The sequence below is a fragment of the Ovis aries genome, chromosome 18 (genome assembly GCF_016772045.2).
Source record: "Ovis aries strain OAR_USU_Benz2616 breed Rambouillet chromosome 18, ARS-UI_Ramb_v3.0, whole genome shotgun sequence".
NCBI lineage: Eukaryota > Metazoa > Chordata > Mammalia > Artiodactyla > Bovidae > Ovis > Ovis aries.
In genome coordinates, this window is record NC_056071.1 from 13300148 (window position 1) to 13321568 (window position 21421).

General features: G+C 47.5%; 1 long non-coding RNA gene across 1 annotated transcript in view; it reads right to left on the reverse strand.

Annotated features, from left to right (window-relative positions):
- LOC132658153 (uncharacterized) overlaps positions 1 to 21421 on the reverse strand; it is a 61923-nt gene that overhangs the window by 39150 nt on the left and 1352 nt on the right. The window lies entirely within an intron of this gene.

Below are 21421 nucleotides of genomic sequence, written 5' to 3' on the forward strand. Positions count from 1 at the left end.
CTTACTGGTGGGAAAAGCCCTACTGTTTGAGTTCAGGCCCTTCAGGTTCAAATTATAGCACAGTTCCTTACTGGCTGTGTGACTTAGGGAAGTTGTTTAACCTCTCTGAGCCTCAGCATCCCCATCTGCAAACTCAAGAGAGCTGATGGCAACGTACTCCTCTCGGGGCTGATGGGAAGATGGGATGAAACATGGCTCAGAAAGACTCTGATACAGGGTTGGAACTGAGCAGAGGGTCACCTCCATCATCACTGTGCTCTGTCGCCATTTCAAACCAACAGACGCTGCCCAGCCCAGCCCCTCCAGCAGGGCAACCAATGTCCCAGGTGGCAGGACCCACTGGATCCTGATGCTGTCTGTCCAGCCCTGCAGGCCTCCCCCAAGTTAGCCCAGGGCAGGACTAGCCAGGCTGGCCTGGGAGGGGCCGGGGAAGGTTACCTGGGAAGGACAGAGAGGGCAGCAGAAGGAGATGGGGAAATAAGCTACAGAAACAAATTTAAATTTTCACTAAGTCTTCCCAATTTTAAAAGGAACACTTTGTGGGAAATTTAGGAGGGTATTACAGAAGATCAACAAAGTACAAATGAAGTAAAATTAATGTTTAAAAGCTTACGATGTCCCCACACTGAGAGCAGCCTTGTGGGGGGCTGAATCCTTTCTCACATCTTGTTCACTAGTCAGTGACATCCGTTGTCACCCAGCTTTGCATCCTGACTTTGGACCCTGATGTTAAATGGTCCCAAGCAGGAGGAAGTGATGTTGCTAGTTCCCAATTCTGTTGATAAAGCTTTCCAGGCTCCAGAGAACTTGGCCAAGGTCACCGAATTCAAGGTCAGATGAAAGAGCCACTTACATTCTATCCACCAGCTGCTGGTCTTGGTCTCCATCTCTGGAAAATAACCTCAAACAAAAAGCAACAGAATCAGCAGTTAACCCCTGGCTTTGGAAGAGGGCTTTACTCTTTCAGAAGGACTTTCGTGCTGCTGTTTCTTCCTGTCCTCCCAACACCTCTGCAAGGTAAATGGGTAGGCTACCATTATTCCCACTTCAAAGATGAGGCTCCGAGAAATTAGTGATTCCACTGCGGTTACAAAGATGGAGATGGAGATGAAAGCAGACTCGGGTTGTCCCCTGGAAACTGTGGCAGCCCCGGGCTACCCCAGGGAGCTTAGGTGGAGTGAAGGAGAGAGCAAAGCAGGAAGGCAGTGTCCTGAAAGAAAACGCAGAGTGAGGACCACGGATAACACATCTCTGCCCGCAAGTCTTCCTCCGCTGCAGAGTCCCCAGAGGCCTCCAGGTAATGTCCTTAACAGACTCTGAGCTCCTTGCTGCCAGAGCATAAGCAGCCCCGCCCCTCCCCTTTGGGCCAAATATATCCCCATAAAGCCTTTTTCCAGGTTAATTGATTATGGGTCAGAACCTTAATCAAGCTCCCATTTCATGGGAACCATTGGTGATTTCAGTCCCATGCTGTAAGCCTCCCTTTAAACGCAGGGTGCCTGGACTTGTTTTTTTTTTTTTTTTAATTTCTTTGGCTGTGCAGGGTCTTAGCTGTGGGAACTTTTGGTGGCAGCATGCGGGATCTAGTTCCCTGACCAGGGATTAAACCCAGTCCGCTACATTGGGAGTGCCAATCTGAGCCACTGGATTCCAGGGAAGTCCCATCTTGACTTTTGAAATGACAGCTTCCAGGGCACTTTTCGCCAATGCTAGCATGTCCTCGAATTCATGCTGTATACCTGGCGGTGAACTTTGAGTTGTGTTCACACCTGACTCTGGCCTCCAGCCAGGGATGCTACGGAAAGGATACATATCTGGTTCAGCACCAGCAGGAAGATCTGGCGAGAGCAGGCAGGCCACACGGGGCTCCTACAGGAAGAAGGCGGTGTCCTCCTCCCCTCGCTCCTGATCAGAAACCAGGCTAGGGAACTGCAGGGACAGGGCAGAATCACGACTGGCCAAGAGACGCTCTCGTCCATGAAAAGAATCGCTAACCTTCTCAGGCACTCAATCAGCCTGACATTCAGCTAAGAGCTTTACTTTTTTTCGTCACATCCCTTCAACTATAACAGAAGCTATTGAGAAGTCATCGGCTCAGGTGACCCGAAGGCCCAGGGTTGGTCCCAAATGGCATGAACAGTGAATGATGTCATCAGGCATTATCTCTCGCTCTCTCTCTGTCTCTTTCTCTCTCTGTTTCTCCTTCTTTCCCTCAGTCTGCCTTTCCCTGTGTCTCTGTCACTTTCCATCTCTCTATCTCTCTGTCTCTGCATAGCACTCTCTGAGTTTCTCTGTGTCTCTGCTTCTCTCTCTGTCTCTCTCTCGTATGCTCAGAGGTATTTATGCTACATGGATGTTTGCACAGTGCTTTCACATCTGAGTTATCATCTGGGATTTCTATCAGATTCCATCTGTTTCCAGAACTGTGTGCAAACAGCTCAGAAAAGGGGGGATATAAAGCATTTTAATTTGCTCTGACCTGGAAAACCGTAGGATCCAGAGTGTGTGAAAGGAAACCAGGAAAGGGAAGGAAGAACATATTGGCGGGCCTGTCACAGTCCATAGGAGACTCTCAGACCCAGTTGGACATAAAACCAGCCCCCAGCACACGCCCTCGTGTGCAGCATGGCAGCTCTCCGAACCATTGCGCCTTCCCTCTCAGAAGCACACACTCGCCTGGGGTGAAATTCTGTGTCTGCAGCTTTCTAGGGTGTGATCTTGTGCGAATGATTCTACTGCTCTGAGCCTCAATCCCCTCCCCTGAAAACAGGGCCAGTCATTCCCACTGCGGAGGAGTGTTGTGAGGGTTACACCCATGTGAAGCCTTTAGCTGGAGTTCGGCGTGTAACAAGGGCCCCCGTGAAGGGGATGGTAGTGGCAGTGGTTGATGAGGTGGCCGTGGGGCTGGAGGTGGAGACGGGGATGCTAGTGATGGTGCTGATGGCAGCGACGGTGGCTGTGTCAGAGACGAAGATGCAAATGGGTCTGTTGGCGGTAGTGGTGATGGTGGTAATGTGTGGGTAAGTGCAGGGGCAGAAGAGAGGTGGTTGCAATGGAGCTGGGGGCAGTGGTCCTGGAGGAATCTGCCTGTTCATTCCTCTAGTTTCTACAGTGCACGTGTGCTTTAGGAAGACCAGGTGTGTCTGTGACTAAGCCTTCTTGCCTTCAGACTCACTTCTCCCTAAGGGACTCCCAGAATCAGCAGTCAGTATGCTAGTCCCTTCAGCCCAGTTCCCACGGTCACTAAGCAGGAGTCACTCGGCTTGATAAGTACTAAGCTCAGTCTGGGCTGGGCCCTGGGAGGGCCAGTGTGAATGAAGACACTCTCTTGTCTCTCTGTCTCTCTCTCCCCCTCTCTCTTTCTCCCTTTCTCTCCCCCCACTCTCTTTCTCTCTCTCTCTCTTTCTCTCCTTTTCTCTCTGTCTCTCCCTCTCTCTCCCTTTATTTCTCTCTCTCTCATCCCTGTGCTCACCATTTCCTGCCTCCTTGGCACTTAGCTTTCCAAGCACACTGTGGCTTTTTTACCAGCTCCACTACCTTTTCGCCCTGTTTCCCTATCTGCCCTGAAGACCTAATTCTTAATTTCTTGCTGTGCTTCAGATTTCACACTAGGGAAATACAAAGTGAAGTCCCCCAGTACAAATTTTCCCCTCAATACAAACCAAGAACTACCTCCTATCCTGCCCCCAGCTATCGTGAGGAAATTCCTCAACAGTCAGAGAACAAGCTCTGAGAACCTAGGTGAGCCTCAAAATGGCAAATCCAAATTGGACATGGAACAAAAGCATCAAGAAATTAATAGCAAATTGTAAGATACTATTGACCCAGGAGGCATTTTACCCTTAAGTCATTGAAGGTTCTTGAGAGATGCTGTCCCAGCAAGCGTTACAGAAAACACGTTGTCTATGGGGATTTCAACAAGGTTGATAAAAGGGAAGGAAGCATCAGGCCTAGAACCAGAAGCCTAGGTTCAGGTCCTGAGCCTCTCACTCTTTCCCCCAGGCCTCGATTTCCACATTGCAAATTGGAGATAAGCATGAAACTGACCTCCATCAGGGTGAAGGGACTGGCGTTTAAACCATGAAGAGCTCTAAAAGATGAACCTTCTTTATCCTCCTAATCATTTGAACATCTTTCTACAATAACCCAGCTTTCATCCTTCAGGTCAGGGCTGTGGCTCCCTGCTCTCCCAAGGCAATTATCCCTAGTCTCATTCTGTTTTGAAGCCCTTTCTCCAAAACCTAAATTGTAATGAGGTCAGTGATCAACTCTCTTGCATGAGGGTTGGAGCTAAATTACACTCAATTGTGATCTGGGATGAGTGTTATTTACAGAAACCTCTGGTGCATTGAGAATGGAGATCAGCACATATTTTGCATCCATGTGCGTCTTCAGGGCCTGGCAGTCTCTTCCTGGGGAACTTTCCAGGAAAACAAAGGATGGAGTGATTTTTTTTTTTTTTTAATCTACTAGGCCGTTTTCTAACAGTTCATTCCCAACAGCCTGGAAATTTGTATAGCGTAAGGTAGCTTCCCCAGAGAATGCGATGGCACCCCACTCCAGTACTCTTGCCTGGAAAATCCCATGGATGGAGGAGCCTGGGTAGGCTGCAGTCCATGAGGTCGCTAGGAGTCAGACACGACTGAGCATCTTCATTTTCACTTTTCACTTTCATGCATTGGAGAAGGCAATGGCAACCCACTCCAGTGTTCTTGCCTGGAGAATCCCAGGGATGGGGGAGCCTGGGGGGCTGCCGTCTATGGGGTTGCACAGAGTCGGACATGACTGAAGTAACTTAGCAGCAGCAGCAGCAAGGTAGCTTTCCAGGTGGCTCAGCAGTAAAGCATCCGCCTGCCAATGCAGGAAATGTGGGTTTGATCCCTGGTCTGGAAAGATCCCCTGGAGAAGAGAATAGCAACCCACTCCAGTATTCTTGCCTGGGAAATCCCACGGACAGTGGAGCCTAGCGGGACTACAGTCCACAGGCTCACCAAAGAGTCGGACATGACTTAGCAACTAAACAATAACAAAGGTGGCAAGAATAAGCTGAGTCACACCAAATATTTCAACTGAGGCCCACTTAGAGGACATCATTGTAACCCAGCATGAAGGGCAATGCCTGGTATGTCTTGAGAAACAGTTGAGTTAGCTGATTACTGAGTAACTAAACACCTGCCCCACTCTTCCCTCCACCTACAATTTCCACTGTCTTGGCTGGTTACTTTTTTTTTTTTCAAAGCTCAACTTAAGTTTTCCTTTTCAGGGAATCCTCCAACCATCATCCTCCACTCCCATTCCCTCCAAATGGTCCCAGAACAGCTTGGATACATATCTCTAGACGCCTCTCCTGCTGTAATAGAATCATTGGTTAAGCAGTGTTCTGTCCACCTGACTGTGAGATCCTTAAAAGTAAAGACAGTGCTTTCTTTTTTTTCTTTTCTTGGCTGCTCTGGGTCTTCACTGTTGCACACAGGCTTTCTCTAGTTGCGGCAAGCGGGGAGTTCTCTCTGGCTGCGGTGCTCGGGCTTGTCATTGAGGTGGCCTCTCTTGCTGAAGAGCACACCTTCCAGGGCAGCTGGGCTTCAGTAGTCGTGGTTCCAGGGCTCCAGACCACAGGCTCAGTAACTGTGGTTTATGGTCCTTAGTTGCCCCGCAGCGTGTGGAATCTTCCTGGACCAGGAATCAAACCCATGTCCCTTGCATTGGCAGGGAAGATCACCAGGGAAGTCCAAAAACTGTGCTTTCTTTCCTTATGTTTCCATATCTCCAAATGGGAGGAAATTGGAATGAAGCTGCTAATTGGTGTCAAGGACCCATTTAGAATCTGTTCTGTCCGAGTTTCAGCACTGGAAGTGATAATTGTCAATGGAGAGATAACCCAAAGCAAAGGTGGACATTTTGCCTGGAAATTTTTTATTTGAAGTCCAGAAATCAGTGGTGTCAAAGATACATAAAGTCTTCTATCCATGCATGAGGGACAGGGAGGCCTGGCATGCTGCAGTCCATGGGGTTGCAAAGAGTTGGACACAACTTAGCAACTAAACAACAACAACCTAGGCATGGGCTTAAATACCATGAGCATCAAAGGAAATGAAGCTAAACTCTCCCAAGGATCGAAGCCTGCAAAGGAGATGCTTCAGTGATCCTGGCTTTCTCAGCACCAGGGTGGTCTGCCTATGGTTGGACTGTCTGAGACACTTGGCTTCCTCCTTCAACCCACTAATGATCTCTGACTCCTGAGAGGACTGTAGGGTTCTCAATGATGCAAACGGACATCTGCCCCAGCCCCCATCTGCAGCTCACCACTTCTAAAAACACTGGCTTGCTTACATTTCTAACACATGGGGAAATATCCTAAGCTTCTCATAGCCATGTGGTGTTCCCTAAATTCTGCCCCCATTCCACCCCATGTCTGCCACTGTTAGAAGCTGGGTCTGGTTGAGAGTCAAGAAATTCTCACGAATCCCAAACCAGGAAACTTTTTGCAACAATCTGAAGATAGGAACCTTCTCTGCTGCATGTTTATACTTTCCAATCCCAAGGCATGGCCAATGTGTGTCTTCCTGCAAGGCAGATGTCCATCTGCTAACTGAAGAAGAGAGTCTCTTAAAATCACAGCACAGTTGCTTCCCTGGTGGTCCAGTGGTTAAGAACTCACTTTGCAAAGCAGGAGATCCAGGTTTGATCCCTGGTTGTGGAATTAAGACTCCAGTTGGAGCAACGGAGCCCGCGAGCTCGAACTGTACACCACAACGGAAGATCCCGGGTGCCTCAAGTAAGACCCAAGGCAGCCAAATCAATAAGTAAATGTTTAAAAAATAAAATCACAGCACAGATTAACACAGCAGAGGAAAGTGGCTAAGTGGAACTGGGCAAGAGACTTAACCTCTCTCTGCTCAGTTTCTTCATTAGTACAATAGGGGAGTTTGTGATACCTCCCTCAAAGGGTTGCCGTGGGGATTAAATGAGGCAATTCAAGAAAAACACTTAGGACAATGCCAGGAACAAAGCAAGTTTCAACGAATGGTAGCTATCATTATCATAATCACTATCACAATTCAGCAATCTCAAAAGAACAGAGCAGCGCAAGTTGAAGCAATGAGACGTGGACACCGCCTGCCTGTGAGCCACAAGCTCTGCCAACAGACTTAATGAAAGGGGCCAAACTAGCAAGTTCCCTATAGTGCCTCCACCACTGCTGAAACAAGAAAGTGCAAGGCAGAGATTAGTGATGGTCTTTTTCTTCCCTCCCAAGCCTCCAGGAACGGAAGGCAATGATCAAACATCTCCTGGCCACCAAGTCCCGTGTGAGCGTATAGTCCCCAGCATCCTCTGTGTGCTGTTGCTATCTGAGCTGTTTGTGTGTTTCTCCATCCCTCTGGCAGGGCAAATGTGACCTCCTCATCAGCAGCTGGGAAACAAACCAGCTATAACCTCAAGTCTTTGGAAGGTCAGGTGGAGAAGCAGCATCTTCCTAGCAACAGTTGCCAGGGAAGATTATGAGGGTGGACTCAACTCCCAGTGGAGATGAAGACATGGAGGGCTCTGTAATTGGCATTTGTTTGAACGGGGCGGGTGCGGGAGACTTGCCACTGTGAAGGGCATATTCAATCTCTTTGGTTACTGCGCTATTCATTCTTTTTGTTAAGAGTTCTGGCTGGCTGTTTTGTATCATTTGATGTTACTTCATTTTCCTAAAATATCAGAACTGAAAATTACCCACTCCAAAGAGTGCTAATCCTATTAGACTCAAGACCCTATTTTTATAGCAAATATTTTGTAATATCTCCTTTGCTAGACTTTTTTAAATTTAGTAATGTATAACTGATTTACAGAGTTGTCCCAATATCTGCTGTACAGCAAAGTGACTCAGTTATACATATATATATGTTCTTTTTTATATTCTTTTCCATTATGGTTTATCACAGGATATTCAATATAGTTCTCTGTGCTATACATTAGGACCTTGTTGTTTATCCATTCTAAATGCAATAATTTCCATTTACCATCCCCTTTCCTAGACTTAAATGGAATTATAGATGTATAACCTACCTAAGTACATAATTTTAAAAATAAATATAGCACTCTGTGCTATAAACAATAAGAAATAAAGCAATTTACAATACAATAAGATGAATTTCAACCTTTGAATGTTTGTGAACAAATACACTCAGAAGAACAAATATGCTTGCTTCCCTGATGGCTTCAGACAGTAAAGAAACTGCCTGCAATGTGGGAGACACAGGTTCAATTCCTGGGTTGATAAGATCCCCTGGAGAAGGGAATGGCTACTCACTCCAGTATTCTTGCCTGGAGAATTCCATGGACAGAGGAGCCTGGTGGGCTACAGTCCATGGGATTGCAAAGAGTCAGACACAACTGAATGACTAACTTCTCATTTCATTTTCATTTCACACTTAGAAGACGAAAAGAACAAGTCAGATGCTTATATCTAGTTTTGATATATTATCCACATTCATTCTTTCTAGCTGACATTTTAAAATAACCTAAATAAGTACATTAACAGTCGGTATAGAATCACCATGCACTCAGAGCCTACAGCTGCAGACAGTCTGAGGCAGTGTTGTCACAGCAGACACTAGAAGCAATGCTGTCATCAGAGGCATGATTTTTCAGAAACGGTGAACAACTCTGCAGAGCTACAAACTAAGCAAAGTGTCAATATATGCTTTCTTCCACTGAGGCGGTGCTTGCCTTCTTGAAAATTCGGTGCAACCATGAAGCAATGGCTTGAGTGTACATGCACAACAGAGTTAGGTTCATGGCCCAGGTGACCACAACAGGATGTCTACCTACTTGAGGAACAGTTGGTGGGACCGACTCAGGATGTCCTGTGCAGAATACCATCGTTCTCTGGTCTCCACCCACCAAATGCCAGTAGAACCCAGGCCCATCCCTGTGACAATCAGAAATGTCCCCACACACTTTCAGACTGTTCCCTAGAAGCACCAGTGATCTAGCCCAATCCCCGCCCCCACCCATTATAAACGGGGAAAAACAGGTTCAGAGAGAAAAAGTGACTCATTCAAGGGACAGCCAAGATGAAATTGAGACCCAGCTAACTCTCAAGTGAAGTTTCAGGACAATTAGCTGAAATTTTGCGACTCTCCTTCACTCCTCGGGTGTGTCAACATGAAGCTATGAGTTATACTGGCATTCTTCACGGTTCTATTTTTCTGCTTTTCTGTCCATTTTCAAAGTTAATCTTGATTTCTTCTTGCTGGTAATTTCTTGTCCTGTACTAAGCTGTGAGCAATTTTGAAGCTCCAGTTCTGGCAGAAAAGCATTATTCTTTGGAGAAAAGAGTCATTTCTCCACCTGGTGCTTATTTCACATGGATCAACAATAGAGTCTACCAACACTCAGCCAATGAAGATGATAGAATAAAGACCACACAGTTGGCCACAGTGAAGAGTTTTATTTCATTTTACATGTAAAGAAAAGATGTGATACTGGGATGTGATGAGCATCATGTATCTGACTTTCATCCCCAGTTCCTGGACAAAGCTCCTGAGACCCTTAGAATTTCTGAGTGATGGGGAAAGAGAAGTGTCTTTTGTTATTCATAATAAGTCCCTTTCAACCACACCTGAATTTATACTAATAGAATGACGCCTAGGGGCACGAACCGCAATGTTAGAGGGTTAGAACTTTTAGCCCCACCCCTGACCTTCTAGGAGAGGAGAGAGGCTAGGGATTGAGTTAATCACTAACAGTCCGTGATTCAGTCAATCATGCCTGTGTAATGATGCCTCCATTTTTCAAAAAGAAACTATTTGCAGGACAGGAATAGGGGATAGAGACGTAGGTGCAGAGAATGGGCGGGGATGGGAGGGTGGGGTGACTTGGGAGACGAGGAGTGACATTTACACCCTACCGTGTGTAAAATCGCTAGCTCGTGGGCAGCCGCTGTATAGCACAGGGAGCTCAGCTCAATGCTCTGCGATGGCCTAGAGGGAGGGGGCTGGGGACGGGGTGAGAGGCAGGTCCAAGAAGCAGGGGATAGATGGATCCATAGAGCTGATTCACTACGTCACACAGCAGAATCTAACACGACAGTGAGAAGCAATTATATTCCAGTTTCAAAAAGGAAAGAAAAGCAAACCCTCACCTAAGGATTTTGGGGTCTAGATTGCTAAACACATGACGGAGCGGGGAGAATGGTACAGCTGGAGAGGGCCCGGAAGCCTGCTACCCTTTCCTTCACCTCTCTCTGTGCAGCTCATCGGTCTAGCTGCTCATGAGTTGTGTCCTTTCATAATAAATTGGCAATACAGCTAGTAAACAGCTTTCCTGAGTTCTGTGAACCATTTTAATGAATTACCAAACCTGAGAAGGAGATCTTGGGAACATTTAACTTGTAGCCAAGTTGGACAAAAGCAAGAAGTACTTTTGCGTTTAAAGGCATTACCATGTTTTAAGAATAAGAGTTTGATTATCTGGCTTACCTTTTTTTAGTTATTGAAGTTGTATGCTGCTGCTGCTACTAAGTCGCCTCAGTCGTGTCCGACTCTGTGCGACCCTGGAGATGGCAGCCCACCAGGCTCCCCCGTCTCTGGGATTCTCCAGGCAAGAACGCTGGAGTGGGTTGCCATTTCCTTCTCCAAAGCATGAAAGTGAAACGTGAAAGTGAAGTCACTCAGTCGTGTCCGACTCCTAGCGACCCCATGGACTGCAGCCTACCCAGGCTCCTCCATCCACGGGATTTTCCAGGCAAGAGTACTGGAGTGGGATGCCATCACCTTCTCCATTGAAGTCGTATAGTAATATAATCATTATTATTTAGAAAGCCTGACACATGTTCAAAGACAATGTCCAGGATGTTAAGGAGTTGGAATCGAGGAGAAAGGAGAAGGCTGAGTTGCTGCTGTTGAGGAAAGGAGGTGAGGTAGAAAGAGGGTCTCAGACTGAAAAGTGTCCAAGAGACATCCATGCAGAGATAGCCAGCAGGTCTCTAGTGATGCAGTCTGGGTTTTGCAGTGTAGGGGCTGGGCTAGAGTTTCAGATCTTGGGGTCAAACCCAAGGAAAGAAGAGTTGATACAGACTAAATTAGATCACCCTCAGAATATGTGCTGAGTAAAACAAGACAGAAGGTCCAGGAAAGCCCATGTTTGAGGCATAGATAGAAACAATATGCCAAGAAAGGATGGTGAGAAAGAATAAACTGAAGAAAAATAAAGAGACTGATGTCAAAAAGAAAAGAAAAGGTTAGCCACCAAAAACAAAGTCTTGGGCTAAGTGCTGAACAACACACACCATCTTGTTTATCCTCACAGCACTAACAATGAGATAGTATTATGATCCCCAGTTTACACTTGAAGAAACCACAGCAAAGAAAAGGTAAGTCACATGCCCCAAAATGCACAGCTAGGAAGTAAGAGGCTTAACTAGAATTTGAAACCAAATAGTCTGAGTGCAAAGACTATGATTTCCAGCTAACTAAGAGAAATCCAAGGCATCAAATGTGTGCTCTGGGGGTTCCCTCGTGGCTCAGTGGTGAAGAACCCACCTAACGATGCAGGAGACCAGGTGGGATCCCTGGTCCAGGAAGATCCCACATATGGTGGAGCAACTAAATCCATCCACCATGACTATTGAGCCTGCGCGCTAGAGCCCGGGAACCAGAACTTCTGAAGCCAACGTGCCCTAGAGCCTGTGCTCAGCAACAAGAGATGCCAGTGCAGTGAGAGGCCCGGGCACCGCAGTGAGAGAATAGACCCCAGTTCGCCACATCTAGAGAAAACCCCACGAGCAGCAACGAAGACCCAGCACAGCCTAAAATAAATAAATAAAATAATCTTTAAAAAATGTGTAAGTATGCCTTGGCTCTGGATTTACAGCAAAATGCTGTTAATATAAATAAGCAAACAAACATAAAAACCAAGGTTTCATCTCAGTGGAGTTGGGGACTGTGACACCTGCTCCCAGGAAGCCCTTCAGGCAAGGGGCAAAGTCAAGGACAGGACGGGCTCTGCCTGTCTCCATCACTATGCTTCTCACCCTCCCACAGTCCTCAGCAGAAGCGTGAAAATGGAAAATTCCTCATTATGGATTACACTGTCTTGTCAATAAAGCAAAAATTACTCCCCAAAATAGATCTTCCCAAATGAGTAAATGGATGAACAAAGAAAACATGTTTCCAGACTATTATACAGAGCGAATGAATTTGCTCTTAAAATGTGGAAAGCAAAATTGATCAGCCCACACACAGATATAATTTCTCCCTCCTATCCTTAGCAGTCAGGCTTCCCTGGTGGCTCAGCAGTGAAAATCCACCTGTAATAGAGGAGACTCTGGTTTGACACCTGTGTTGGGGGGATGCCCTGGAGGAGGGAATAGCAACCCACTCCAGTATTTTTGCCTGGAGAATCTCACAGACTGAGAAGCCTGGCGAGCTACAGTCCCTGGGGTCACAAAACAGTCGGACACAACTGAAGGGGCTGAGCAGACATGCACGCATCCTTAGCAGTCAAGTCACCCACATGAGACAACAATGCCTACACCCTCAGGAAGCGTTTTCTGGTAGACGGCAAAAGGTGAACTCCAATCCTACCCCACAAAAGGAAACCAAGCCTGGACTAATTTGGTCCAAGCCATCCTGTGTCTGTGATCCAAGCCATCCCACAAGAATGGTTTTCTGCCATATTGAATGAAGCTTTTCTTAGAGCAGAGATGAAATCCATCGCTTGTCTTCGCCTTTGTGGGATACTTGGCTTTCCTGATCACCTCCAGTAGAGGAAAAGGCAAGTGGTGCTCCAAACCAAAACGGTAATCACAGCCCTATAGAGGTGGCAGTGATGGGAGGTTAAGCAAAGTAGACAGGTTTTGAGAGAAACTCCTTAAGATGTAAAAGTCATAGACAGGTTTTGAGAGAAACTCCTTAAGAGGTGAGAGTCGCTGGGTCACGTCCGACTCTTTGTAACCCCGTGGACTTCTCCAGGCCAGAATACTAAGGTGGATGGTCTACTCCTTCTCTAGAGGATCTCCCTGACCCAGGAATCAATTTGGGTCTCCTGCATTGCAGGCAGATTCTTTACCAACTGAGCTATCAGGGAAGCCCAAGAATACTGGAGTGGGTAGCCTTTCCCTTCTCCAGGGGATCTTCCCGACTCAGGAACCCCGAGAGAAAGGGGAATGTTGAGGATGATATTGAGGTGTTCCCCCTATAAACTGGGGTCAGTCACTGATTTGGGAAACCTGGAAATTGACAGATTGAAGCAAGACAGATCACAAGTGTGGTTTTGGACATTCTGATCTTGAGATGCCTTTGAGAGCTCTGAGAGGGGGTTGGCAATTGCTCAGTAGTTCTGCAGAGATAACCTACAAATGTCTGGGCTATACTCAGATAAGTGGTACCAGACTTACATGACTTCAGACTTAAGGCTTACAACTAGGGTGAATGAGACCTCCCAAAAATAAAGAAGAAGAGGAGAGTGAGCCTAGGACTCAATTCTTCAGGAGTTCTGACATTTAATGCCAATAAAAAAGGGCAATCCTGCAAAACCGGGAAAGTGGAACATCAGGACAGTCAGAGGAAGAGAGTGTTTCAAGAAGGAGGGAGGGATCATCATCCTTCAACCCTGAGGAGAGGTCAAGAAAGAGGACAGAGAAATATCCGTTGTTTGCAGTGACAGAAGGTAATGAACGCTCTTAGCAAGAGCTGTTTCTGTGGTATAAGGGTGAGGGGGTAGTATGAAGAGAGGCAATAAGAAAATAAAGATGCAAGTGCTACAAAGAGCCCCAGACATATCTTCTCCAGCATTTAGATGAATTAAGTACATGGGCAAGTTTCCTGTGCACACACTCTTGGGTACAGGCAGGGCGTGGTCAGGCTCTGTTCCCTGCAGCCATGCACCACTGCCCAGGGCAAGACCAGCGCCCACCCCGGTACCCAGCACCCTCCATCTGCTTCCTCCAGGGGTAGAGGAGAGGACAAGACAATATCACATTTGGGGATGCATAAATGACAGGTCGTGGGAGCCACTTTCTGGCCACCAAGCTGAGCCCAGCTGACAGGCAGCAGACACTACAGGGTTTTGCTTTCCAAACTGAAATTCATTGTGTTTTAATGAAAAGCTTCACTGTGTTTTCTCATATGCCTACTGGTTTTAATATCAATAATGCTACTAAGAATCCACCCTTGGAGCCACTGCTACTCAGACTGGGGTTCCCAAGCAGCAGCCCTGAATGACCAAGGAACTGGCTAGGGATGAAACCACAGACCCCCAACCCAGACCTGCTGAATGAGAATGTATAGTTCAGCAAGACAGCCACGTGGTTCATGGGCACTTTCAAGGGTGAAAGCATCGGTTTGGAGAATTATTGAAAGTGAAAGTGTTAGTTCCTCAGTCGTATCCGACTCTTTGTGACCCCATGGACTGCAGCCTACCAGGCTCCTTAGTCTATGGGATTTCCCAGGCAAGAATACTGAGAGTGAGTTGCCATTCTCTCCTCCACGGGATCTTCCTGACCCAGGGATCGAACCCGGGTCTCCTGCATCGCAGGCATATTCTTTACCCTCTGAGCCACCATATGCATTTACTCTTTATTCCTCGAGACAACCCTGCAATCCGGTGAATTGCCCCTGAGGACGAAGAATGCTGCCTGCCAGGTTAGTATACAAAGGATGCTGGAGCCATCAGCTGCTATAGATGCCCATGGTGAGCCCTGAGGGGACTCAGGATGGAAACAGAATGCCCACCAAGTCACCAGTCACGGCAGCCACCAGCCCCCCGACAGAGCGCCCTGAGGAGACTCGGGATGTGAAAACGGGACACTGGCCCCAGGTAGCCAAGGTGCGTATCAAAGGAGTGATTTCAGGAGCACAGACTCTGGCATATTCCCATACATAGAAAAGTGCTAAATTCCTCAACGTGAGCTGCCTGGTGTTCTCTAATTAGAATCTTTTCATGTTCCAACTACCTAGTCTTTGTTGCAAAAATTCCTATATGTCCTGGTTCCTCCCTGACCTCTCTGGAGCAGGCTCTCAGAGCTACCGAAAGCTGTGTCCCAGGCTTAAGTCCTCAGTTGTGGCCACCAAATAAAACATAACTCTCAGCTTTTAGGCTGTGTATTTTTTTTTTCAGTCCGCATCCTCATTTATACTTGGGCAAACACGTTCCTAGTGGTTGCGTGCACAGTGCTACAGAGCCAGAGAGTAGAGGGGCCAGGACTGAACCTTTTCTCTTAGTCACTGTACACTGCCGTTCTTGCCTTACTCGGCCAGGAGCAGGGGCCAGCAGGCAGCGAGCCATCCGGGGACTGGGCTGTGCAGAGGAGCTGGCCTGCGGGGACTCCTGTTCCAGAGGGCACAGCTGTATCAACAGAGCTCTGCACTGATTCATACCCAGTCATCTCTGAGTATGCCTGCATGCTCAGTCGTGTCCGACTCTTTGCAGCCCGGTGGACCAGGCTTCTCTGTCCATGGGATTTCCCAGACAAGAAAACTGGAGTGGGTTACCATTTTCTCCTCTGGGCAGTCTTCCCATCCCAGGGATCGAACCCAGGTCTCCTGCATTGCAGGCAGATTCTTTACTGTCTGAGCCACCAGGGAAGCCCTCATTTGAAGCTATAATCCCGGGTAAATTCTATGTAGGCGGTCCCCAGAAGGAGTCCTAAGAAACATAAATAACTGGGTGCACTTAATGGCTGGCCTGTTGGGAAGAGGAAGGAGGAAGCTGTAGGAAATGAGAATGGAAATAAATGAGGCCTTTATTCCTGGGGGCTTAGAGATCAGAAGAGAGAAGGTCCAAAGAGTCTGAGTTCAGGCTGTGTCCCAAAAAAAGCAGGCTGACCACTGGCTGCCTCCCCCACCGAAATAGAAGCCCTGGGATCTGTTTTTACTGCCACTGTATTGCTCCCAGAGTGTTTAGCACACAGTAGGTGCAAAGTAAGTATTTCTGGAAGAGAGGGAGGTGGGAAGGAAGGAAGGGGGAGATGAAGGGGGAAGGGAAGGAAGGGAGGGAAGAAGGGAGGAAGGGAGAGGAGGAGGAAGGAGGAAGGAAGAGGGACGGCTGAACGATGGCAGGGTAGCGAATGGTCTGGAAGGAGGCTGGGGGCTGGAAATCTCCGACTGCGGTCCAAGCCAGGGATAAGGGCCTGTCTATGGCTGGGAGGGGGAGTGGGGAGAAGGGGCAGAACTCACAAGCACTCTGGCATTTTCGAGGCCATCGAGGCCTCACAGGGCCTCTTGGAAGCATTTCTGTATTTCTGGCATATTCGGGAATGTCTATGAAACTGAAAGATTTATGAGTCGTAATAGGGACTGAAGTGCGCAGCAAAGCTGGTCCCTCTCCCCATCCCGACCCTGGGAAAGCTGCTTCTTCATGAGCAGACAGCTGGGCAGGGCGCAGGGCTCCCGCTCCATCCAGCCCGGAGCACACCCAGGCCAGGCGGCCGCCCTCCCAACCCCTTCCCTTCAGCCAGAGGCTCCATTCTGGGTTTGGCAGGCATTTGGGGGTTTTTGTGTCCTGGAGACATTTAACTCTGTACTTAATTTATGTTTAATAGGCAGCTATTACGTTAAATAGAGACCAGCTGAACTGATTATTGAAGACATCGTTATGGTTGCTTAACAACTGTGTGGTTTGACTGCTACATCTCAATAAAGGTTTCCCAGTATTCGGCTATTATTACGGTTTTGCATCGGATAACTCCCCACACTCGGCCACTGAGCTCTCTTTAAATATTGCCTGGGGGCCTGGAAGCTCCCAGCTCTGCCTCTTCCCCTGGTCCCCAGACTGCTGAGCCTCTGTGAATCCAGGAGAATCCACAGAGATGAGGAAACTGGAGCTGAGACCCTGTGTGGTTGTGCAGGAGAGCCTGGCCCTGCAGACAATGAATGGGATCATGGCCGCCAGCCAGCTCCAGTTCCAGCTCCTGTCAGCAGTGTTTGGGGCTTGCCTCTGATGGCAACGTGGCTTTGTGGGGAAACTCGGAGGCCATAGCTGAGCCCAAGAGGTGACTAAGACCTAGGAGAAAAGAATCTGTGTGTTACAAAAAAAAAAAAAAAAGGAGAACCAGGAAGAAAACTATAGGGGTACTAAATTTTCTAGAAGTTTCCTCTAGTGTGCTGCTACTGCTGCTAAGTCGCTTCAGTCGTGTCCGGCTCTGTGCAACCCCATAGACGGCAGCCCACCAGGCTCCCCCGTCCCTGGGATTCTCCAGGCAAGAACACTGGAGTGGGGTGCCATTTCCTTCTCCAATGCATGAAAGTGAAAAGTGAAAGTGAAGTCACTCAGTCGTGTCCGACTCTTAGCGACCCCATGGGCTGCAGCCCACCAGGCTCCTCCATCCATGGGATTTTCCAGGCAAGAGTACTGGAGTGGGTTGCCATTGCCTTAGTGTTACTTAAAATGTGATTCACAGACCAGTGCCTGAATGAGCCCTTTGGAACTTGTGTGGCAATTTGAAATTGCCACGATATCCAAGCAGGAGATCAATGGATCTGGCTGATGAATCCATGCGTAGACTTGTTTGGGCATCACTTAACTCACGTACAGAGGTGCCCATGGTTCAGGCCACAACGAGCCATATGCCCTGGGACCACATACCGGTCTACCAAGCGTTGGACATGTGAAAACTGGCCTTTCAGCTCAGGATCTTTGAAAACCACAGGCTTAGAGCTGTGTCTCTCAGCTCTAGTTCCTCCACCCTGTCCGCACATTTGGGGGCATGAAGCAGGACTTTAAAAATTTTCCTTATATACATTTAGAACATCAAGAAAGACTGTAAATATAATAAAAATCACTGGGCTGCACACTTTAAAAGGGACCCCAAGTCCATCACCGACATTCACTCCCAAGCTCATGATTCGTATTTCCAACCTACCCACTGAGCACTGGAGATCCCATAAGCGCCTGAGAATGCCTCATACACAAGACTGAGGCCAGGAACCTGGACGCTCACCCACCCCGCCTTCCTTCATCTCCAAAGGCAGCCAGTGATCCAACCTCCCTTACCTTAAACCCCATCCAATTTTAAGATTGGATTGTAATTCATTTGTCTTAAGTTCCATCCAATCCGAGGATCCAGATTTCATGGGGATTTGAATACACTGTACATGCTTGGACAGTGGGCCACCAATGGGAATATGGAACACACAAAGAGATTTAAGTACTGGCCAATTTTTTATCTTCTCTGTTCACTGCCAATTTTTTTCCATTTCAAGTACATTTTTAATTGTCTCATTTTAAAACTTGACACCGTGTAACAAACAGTGGTTAACACCAGTCCCCACCACCAGCAGTGCATTAAGGAGCAAGTACATTGACCCAATTCCATCAGTTAATGAGATATGAGAGAAAGTTTTCTGGGGACTTTTGGAGAAGTTTTCTTTGTCCGTAAGGAAAAGCAGATAATGAAGTAGTCCCTTTTTCTCCCACTAGAGGTGTATATCTGGCACCAGTAACTCCTGGCAGCCCTCTTACAAGCACCCGAGGAAACAACCTTAGCAGGAAGCCAGCTGCACTGGTTTTCTATCGCTGTGTAACAAAATACCACAAACTTACAGTTGGTTGTTCAGACAATAAAGAATCTGCCTGCAATGCGGGAGACCCAGGTTCAATCCCCGGGTCTGGAAGATCCCCTGGCGAAGGAAATGGCAACCCACTCCAGTATTCTTGCCTGGAGAATCCCGTGGACAGAGGAGCCTGGTGGGGTCGGACATTTCAATGGGTCTACTCCACTTCACAGATGATAGAACTGAGACAGAGAAAAGTTAGGTCACTTGTTGAAGGCAATACAGTTGTGTATGCTTGGACAGGGGGCCACCCCACTGCGGGTCTAATATATAAACCCAGCTAGTCTGGCTCCAGAAAATACACTCACTGCACCTCTTCACAGCAGGCAATATTCAATACCTTCCTTTCCCCCCTATATCAGCCAATGCATCTCCTTATTGTTTAACCTGGCTCTCGATGAATTTTCTCTACTTGCAACCCAAAACATTTTAACTGATACAAGTGCTATCAATAAAGTATTCATTATTTGAGGGATCCCCTGGTGGCACAGTGGATAAGAATCCACCTGCCAATGCAGGGGAATGACATGCATGCTCAGTCCTGTCCGACTCTATGCAACCCCATGGACTGCAGTCGGCCAGGCTCCACTATCCGTGGGATTCTCCAGGCAAGAATATGGAGCAAGTTGCCAGTATTTCCTCCTCCAGGGGATCTTCTTGACCCAGGGATGGAACCTGCAATTCCTGTGCCTCCTGGTGGAGTCTTTACCATTGTGCCACCTGGGAAGCTGCCAATGCAGGGGACACAGGTTCGATCCCTGGTCTGGGAAGATTTCACATGCTGCGGGGCAGCTGAGCCCCCGCACCACAACTGCTGAGCCTGCGTGCCCTAGAGCCTGAGCTCTGCAGGAGGAGAAGTCACCACAACGAGAAGCCCACTCACTGCAACCAAGAGTGGCCCCCACTCGCTGCAACTAGGCAAAGCCCACACCTGAAGAAGGCCCTTACAAAGCAGTGAAGACCCAGTGCGGCCAAAAAGTAAATTGTTCCGAGTATTCGTTATTTGGAAGATGAATGCCATATGATTTCATTTACCTGTGGCATCTAAAAAACAAAACAAAACAAAATAGAAACAGACTCAGAGATAGAGAACAAACAGGTGGTTTCCGGCGGGGAGGGTGGTGGTGAGTGAAGTAGGCGGCAGAGATTAAGAAGTAAAGATATCCAGTCGCAAAATAAATGCAAATGTTCTCAACAAGGGCAGAAACTCATAAGAGGGGACTTGCAAGAAATGTGGGGAGGTTTTCACAGTCATTCGATGGCAGTGCCCCAGGGATAGCATTCAGTGGCCGGGAGAGAGGGACGCCAGGCGTCTCTGTGCAGAGACAGTTGTGCAGAATAAAGAATGACCCCGTGTCCCGTACAGTTCTCTAATGGACTTAGGGACAGTCACAGAGGTGAAAACTCTGCATACAGTATCAGAGCTTGAAACCTGACTCCACTTTAGATATAAAAACAAGGAATTTTTTTTAATATAGTTTTCCAGGAATGCAACTACTCTTTGAAAAAAAATGATTCTTTGCCTCATTTATAAGCAATTGTGCCATTCACTATTTTGGAAAATCCCGTTCCCTACAGTATCATAGGATCCTGGTTGCCAGTAAACACACCTGAATAGGTGCGCATCCAAAGAAATTGTGCTCATGGTAACCCTACCAACGTGCATGAATATAAGAGCCCTGATTTTAAATGCTCAAGTACTGTTAAAGTTTCAAAATTATTCAGTTGCATATTATGTTACATCTTAAAAACTTGAACTCATTCACTGAGACTCTTCTACTTCATTATTCAACAGAAAATATTTTATTATAAATATGTCTTGCTATTTTTCCCTTATGCAGCAGTGACAGCCTTGCTTTTTTTAGTCAGTGGGTGAGTAGGTTATAGAAACTGCAAGTTTCACTTCAGAAGAATAGACAGGCACAACTATATACTTGCCCTGGGAAGGGGGCAGGTCTGGTAGGTACCAGCCACCACCACCTCATGTACATCACTGCAGGGCCCAGCTGGACAGTTTTCGTCTCTCTCTACCTTACAGGAATATCATAAAAAGAAACAAGATGGTCAGTGAGTTCTTAGCGGATTCACTGTACAAGAATTTGGTGAAACCATCTTTCATTAGCTCTTTCCACAAATGAAGAAACGGAGGCTTTGAGAAGCCAGGCCAGGCATCACCTAGTGCATCCCTGGTAGCCCCCTTCTCTGTCCTCCTGCACCTTGCAGCCTGGCCCAACTCCTGATGGCCCACCCACGACCACACCGGTTTGGGATAAATCCCAAGTGAGGCAGACAGCATCACAACAACACAGCTCCCCAGGCTGGGGACAGATCACTCGTTCTCTCCTACGAGTCAGAATTCTCCAAAGAGGCAGAACCAATAGACGACCCCATGGAGTGCAGCCCCCCAGGCTCTTCTGTCCATGGAATTCTCCAGGCAAGAATATTAGAGTGGGTATTCTTCTAGTATTTCCTTCTCCAGAGGATCTTCCCGACCCAGGGATCAAACCGAGTTTTCCCTCATTCCGAGCAGATTCTTTACTGCATGAGCCACCAAGGAAGCCCAATAGGTACATGGATAAATAATAGAGATAGATAGATTAGACAGATGATAGACAGATAACAGGTAAGACAGAGAGAGAGATAGATTATACAGATTTTCGTTGTTATCATTCCGTTGCTAAGTCGTGTTCCACTCTGCCACCCCATGGCTGGAGCACACCAAGCTCCTCTGTCCTCCACTATCTCCTGGTATTTGCTCAAATTCATGTCCACTGAGTCAGTGATGCTATCTAACCATCTCATCCTCTGCCACCCCCTTCTCCTTTTGCCTTCAATCTTGCCCAGCATCAGGGTCTTTTCCAGTTCTTTGCATCAGGTAG